This window comes from Chamaea fasciata, unplaced genomic scaffold (assembly GCF_029207755.1).
Source record: "Chamaea fasciata isolate MVZ Bird 193981 ecotype frontalis unplaced genomic scaffold, bChaFas1.0.hap1 SCAF_1, whole genome shotgun sequence".
Classification (NCBI taxonomy): domain Eukaryota; kingdom Metazoa; phylum Chordata; class Aves; order Passeriformes; family Sylviidae; genus Chamaea; species Chamaea fasciata.
In genome coordinates this window covers 21,517,769-21,524,094 of record NW_027094086.1, presented here as the reverse complement: position 1 = coordinate 21,524,094, position 6,326 = coordinate 21,517,769, and the positions used below count along the sequence as shown (strand labels likewise).

Genomic DNA, 6,326 nt, shown 5'->3' with positions numbered 1-6,326 from the left:
ATCCCCCAATCCACACAAAGAAAAAGTAGAAAAAAATCCATGCATCCACCTGTCAAGTCAACCAGCCCTTGCTAGTCCCTTTTCCTGCCAGCACTGGCAACTGTGGGAGGTGTGGTAGGGTGAATGCCACAACTGGTCAGACAGGGTGTGGAAGGAGGGCTGTGCATGGTGGCAACATGAGGGCTAGGAACAGCCCTCTTGTGGGAGGCACTGCGCTCCCAGCCTCCACCCAAAATGAACAGATCCTTTTCTTTTCACATTTGGAATATCACAGTGGAAGAAGCTGAGGCAATGGTCCTGTAATGTCTCTGGGTACATTTTTGTCTCTGCTCAGCCCTGGGCCTGTGTTCTGGGGTGATGCCTTCTCACTCACATAGATCTGCAGCAGGTGAAAACCAGCTGAATTGAAGGACAGAATGGGTGTAAGAACTTGGGCTGTACCTCTTGTTTCCAGCAGAACCCATCCTTATCTAGAGCAATTAATAGAAAATAGTAGATTCCCTCTGGGTTTTCTTAGAATAGAAATGCAGACGCTCCCGAGAAGTTCATGTTCCGCAAGAGCCATGTACTTTAGTACAAAGCACACCCACCCTTTTCTCTGGCCTCTTCTTTAGGATGACTCATGCAGATTTCTGCTTGCTGTTGCCTTCAACCACTCCAGTGATTCTGCTGTGATTCAGCTGTTCTCATTTTGAACTCCCTCAGAGCATTAAGTCAATCCCAGCTTACCAAGATCGGAAACTAATGAAAACAACATGATACAGTTTCCAGAGATGCCTGATATGCTTGATGCTCAGCCACCTTTCTCTGCTGAATTGTCATGCAGCTTCTCTGCAGGAACACAATCAACTTTAATGCTCGTTGGGACAGCAGACATGGGGATGTCTGCCACCATCTCCATTGAATAGTTCACATTCCAACCAAGCATTTTTTATCACATGTTATGATAAAGGAAAACATGATGTTACACACACTAGAAATAGCTGAGAATAATATTTTACAGGACCAGATGGTATAGGGCTGTCACTGTGGGCCTCAAGAGTCATGTCTTTCCTTTAAGAAGAGGATGTCCTGTCTGAAATGGAAAGAAGCAAAATTAGGAAGGGTTCATCTCCAAAGATATTCAGCATGTGGAGCCGATGAATCGGAAACTTCTCTGTTTAGACCTAGAAGGCTGAGAGGGGGTCACGTCTCAAGTACATGCTTGAGTGGGAAAATAGATGTAAAGGGGATCCTGAAATAAACAGCTGATAGGGAGAACCAGAGAAATGTGTCCACAGATCAGCCTGGCTTTTTGCAGTAAATAATAGCAATTGATACTTGACCAGGACAACTAGCTGCTTTAAGTGGGAAGAGATGAAGGAAAAAACCCCCCACAGCCTTGTTGATTAGAAAGTTCCATTACATTTAGCAAAGGCCTGAAGGAACTATGGGATGAGGAAAGACTTGTTTTGGGGAAGGTTGCCAATTGAGCTGTGATGTTACTGTAAAGAAAACTATTTTGGTTCTTGCGCAAGTCTTGGGAGTTTTTTAAAATTCCAGGGAAAAGAGAAACCAAAGCAGCCAGATCAAGTGGAATCTCTTTTCTGTCTTCTTTTGTGAGCAATAACAGATCAAGTTACAAATTAAGATTATTTGTGTTCAGGATTCAGCATGCTACCTTTTAATTTCCAGTGCACATCTGTGAACCATCTAAGAAGTTCTACAGCAAAAACAGGAAAGATGAATGATGACATTACCCAGTGAAACAAATTAAGGCCAAAAAAAAAAAAATCCTAAGACAACCAAAAAAATCCTGTTTGGAAGGAAACTCCAAACAAAGAATTTCCCCCCCTTTTTAATATACTATAAAGAGCATAAAGGGCACACATATAATTTCTTTTCCTTTGGGACGCAGCTGCAAGCCACATAATGGAAAAAGACACTCAAACAAGCTGGCCAGAAGAATGGAGCAAATGCGTGGCTCATGTGGAAACACCTCAGCCCTGTTGCTGATGTCAGGACCTCTGCTTCTTCTCAAGTAAAAGTTCCAGCAGCACTGAGCAGCCATGGATTGGATCAGCCATTGGCTCATGAGTGACAGAGCAAAAATTTGACTTTCTGCAGAACACAGGACATTGCCTAGCCATCTGCAGAGCCTCCTGGGCACAGGGAAGAGGAGATCAGAGGAACAATCCTGGTTGCTTTGGGGTACTGCCAACAACATCAACAAGGCCTTTGGTTTTCTGGAAATAAATGCTTTTCTTTTAAGCAAGTTACTCCCTCGCTTCCAGGTGACCAGATTTCACACCCACCTCCGTTCTTTGAAAGATAAGTTCATTAAAAAGTCATGATCACGCCACACCCATCTCCTCTCTAATGTGAGCCATCCTGGCTTTCCAGGCTTTCCTCTTGAGGAAGCTGAACCCTTTGTCCTTTTTGATTGCCTTTCTCTAACCTGCTCTATTCTAGCCATGCAGAGTCCAGAACCACACACGCTACCCCAAATGTGGGTACACCAAGCTGGAAGAGCCTCCCTGAGGATGCTCACCATTTCCCTGGCTTTCTGGCTGCCACGGCACACTGAGCTGAGGTTTTAAGAGAATAGTCCATGGTGATTCCAACAGTATTTTCTTGAGTGGCGGCTGCCAGTTGTGAATTCAGAACCATGTAAACATGATTCAGACTATTCTACAGATTATTCTACCCAAGACATCACCTTGGTGAACACTGAAGCTCATGTGTCAGTTTCTGCCCCCTCCCTTGGCTTTGTTAAGTACTTCTGGAGTTCTTCACCTACAGTTCTTTGCACTTCACCAGACAAATGAGCTTGCCATTGCAAACCTGGGTATGCCAGACACACACTGTTACTCCAGGCTGCTGGTGAGGATGTTAAGCAATGACAGAGTGACTTTTAGGGGTTCTGTTGCTGCTGGTTTTCCATCCAAAAAAAAAAAAAAAAATCACAGTTGAGCCCTTAACTTTCCTTTCCATTTTCAAATCACAAAAGGACTTTTCAGTCCATGATGACTTAGTATCTTCATAGCCTTTGCTGAGAAATGTCATGTAGCTTTTTTGTCAAAAGCTACATGAAAATTGAAAAACAATACGTCCAGTATCTCTACATTCTTGTTACCACCTCTATGGACTTCCAGTAGACTGGTTGCAAGGTTGTCCCTTACAGAAATCATGTTACACTGCCTCCCTTGACATCACACTTCCTTGTGTGTACATGTTTTTTTGACTCTGCTGTTGTAGGAGGGATGGAAGTCAAACCCTCTGGCCTCTTGTTTCCCAAGACCCCTCTAGCTGGGGGGTGGCAATTCTGCCCTTCTCCTTCTCTGGCACAGAGTCCACTCGTAATGGCAGTTTACACACCTTGGGCCACCAGTTCTGCAGCTTCACATAGAAAATATTCTGTAAATGGTGCCTGGTCCTACTGGTTTACTGACCTCCAGCTTATCTGTTTGGTCTATTATTTCCTGTGAATTCAATTCAGGTTGCACTAACTCCTCTGAAGAACTGCTGTCAAGAATATGCTGGGTTTGGGGCTCTCTCTCATGTCTTCAGCAGGAAAGACTGGAACATTTAAACCCAATGAGCATTTCTGCTGTTTTCTTGTCTTCCCCAAGTGCCCTTTTACATATTTGTCCTCAAACTAGTTGGCTTCCTGCCTTTGCTATATAAAGAACTATTTACTATCAGTCTCTGCAAGGCTCAACTCACATTAATTTTTAGCCCTTTTAATTTCTGGTATATGGTTGACTTGCTTTATTTTATGGGCTTTCCTGTTCTCCTAATTTGGGTAAGCATCCCATTTTTAAAACATTAACTTATTGCTTGTGATAGCATCCTTAATGTGTCTATTAAGCTATGAAATGGCCTTTTTGGATCACATTGTTTTCTTTTCAAATTATGTCAAAATTTTTACCTGAGATTTTATTATGGTATATTTTAACAGCACCCAGGCTGCCTGTTCCCTTCTGGCTTTTGGACTGCTTTGTTTAAGACTTGCTTCCTTTCTTTTTTTTTTTTTTTTTTTTTTTTGCTTGTTTGTTTGTTTGTTTGTTTGTTTTTGTTTTTTTGTTTGGTTTTGGTTTTGGGTTTGGGTTTGGTTTGGTTTGGTTTGGTTTTGTTTATCTCATTTTGATAAACTTCTCCTGAAAGTGAACATCCATATGCCGAATTTGCTTGGGTTGTTCTCTCCTGCAACACTGCTCTAACTGTACTGTGATTACTGACACAGAATTCTCTCCCAGTAACTATTTGTGTCTCTGCATCTCATGTTGATAAATATTCAAATGTGGATCATCCTAGAACCTGCCTTAAACATGTAGCTTTAATCTCACTTAACAGTTCACAGAATCAGAGGATAGTTGAGGATGGAAGATACCTCATCAACCCACCCCTGCTCAAAGGAAGATCAGGCACAGCAGGTTGCTCAGGGCTGTGTTCAGTTGTGTTTTGGCTATTTCCAAGGATAGAAGCTTAACAATCTCCCTAGTAAACTGTTTTAGTGTTACACCACATTCACTGTGAGAGATTTTTTTCTTACATTTAAATGGAATTTTCTGTATTTCAGTTTCTGCCCATCGTCCCTTGTTCTTTCTTTAAATATCTTTGAGAAACCCCATTTAAGTAATTGCAGTGACAGAGTTCTGAGAGATCTTAGCACAGCTTGGCCAGGTTTTTAGCTCATGACAGTCATTTTCTTTGTTAGGATCCCTACTGTTTAGTACTCATGAGACTGCATTTGGACTACTGTGTCCAGTTTGGGGCTCCTAGGAGAACACTGACAAACTAGAGAGGGTGCAGTAGAGAGTCACCAAGATGGTGGTGGTGATGCAGCACTCACTGTGGGAGCAGGGACTGAGAAAACGGATTTGTTTAACCTGGGGAGTAAAAGGTTGAGGGAAGGTCTTTAGAGTGCATACATCTTCCTTATGGGGAGTTACAGGAAAGACTGAGTTACGTGCTTATTGGACATGCATAGCAAAAGGAGAGAAATTCCAGCTGAACATATGGAAAAAAAAAAATCATGGGACTACTTAACCAGGGGAACAGGTTGCTCAGAAAGGTGGTGGGATCTCCATACTTTAGAGACACTCAACACCTGGGCTGAACTAGGCCCAGGTGAGAAACATGAAGTAACTTAGAAACTAGTTCTGCTTTGAGCAGTAATTGTTCCTCCACCCTTGCTTTTGGCATACCTTTTCCTTAAAGCTCACCTATAACTTATGGCAAGATAATTACCTTCTCTGGGCATAAGCATTTGTGAATGCCAGGCTTCATTCCCAGTCAGAGCAGAGAGCACACTTAATGACACGGCTCTCTGCTAAACAGAACATGTTTGGCATCTCCCACTGCCTCACAGTGCCTCGAAGCATAAAGCTGAGTGCCCTCCAGGGCAGTGAGAGCAAGTCCAAGATGAATAACTCTTCCACTGCAAGGCAAGATGGAAAAGACTCAGAACAGTCATGAAAACATTGCTCCTTTGCAGGCAAACTTATCCCTGCTTTTCCATCCTTTCATGTAATCCACCCACCACAGAGAGTTGCTAACTAGGACTTGGGAAGTAAAATGTGCATTAAATGAATGGGTTTGGCAAAGGGAACATCTGTTTATGAGTAACTTCTTGTTCTCTACATATGATAATGGTTATGGATTAGTGTGCAGAATACTGGACTTGTTTACAGCTCCTAGGAACTGTATGTTTTGAATCATTAATAAGGAGCATTTTCAAATGCAGAATTTCTCATCAACTCAAGCGTTGCTGCTTTTCCCCTCCCTCAATAAGTGCAATTCAATTTGCAAATTAAATATCAGTGAGAGTCACTTAATGTCACTCTTTCAGCAGCCACAGAGATCAACATTTTTATTGTCACAGTCTGTTCTATTTAGTATACTGATATTCATGACACTTACCCAGCAAAAATAGAACCATTTTCACATGATCTCTGAAAGATATCCCAGTTTTAATCTGTCATGACACCAAAGAAAGTAGGAAATATTTACTAGGGGCGTATGGGGGAGGGGAGGGGGGAGGGGAGAGGTGGGGCAGGGGGTGTCTGCTTGTTTAAAATAAATCTGGGAAACAGAAAATTTAAAATGAAATTATGTCTAGCTCTGACTAAATATATTTACACTTCTTTCTCTTCACAGAAGGGTAGTCCCTTCTAGGGGAGATGGGCTAACCACAAGATTAATAAGGACGAGTCTGCATCTAGTTAAGAGTTTTCCATGATCTGATTCTCACCTTTTCCAGCTCAGATGCTTCCTTCTCCTCTTGCTTTTCACTCTACTCTTAGGCAGTTCATTCTCTTGTGGAGATACTGTCTTTGAAGGCA

General features: G+C 42.3%; 1 long non-coding RNA gene across 1 annotated transcript; it reads right to left on the bottom strand.

The window, feature by feature from the left end:
- Positions 1 to 784: 784 nt before the first annotated feature.
- LOC136286387 (uncharacterized) lies at positions 785 to 5,961 on the bottom strand. The gene is made up of 3 exons (XR_010719886.1): positions 5,905 to 5,961; positions 5,233 to 5,422; positions 785 to 1,075 (listed from the first exon to the last, which is right to left on the bottom strand). It is a non-coding gene; the product is annotated as an uncharacterized lncRNA (long non-coding RNA).
- Positions 5,962 to 6,326: the final 365 nt, after the last annotated feature.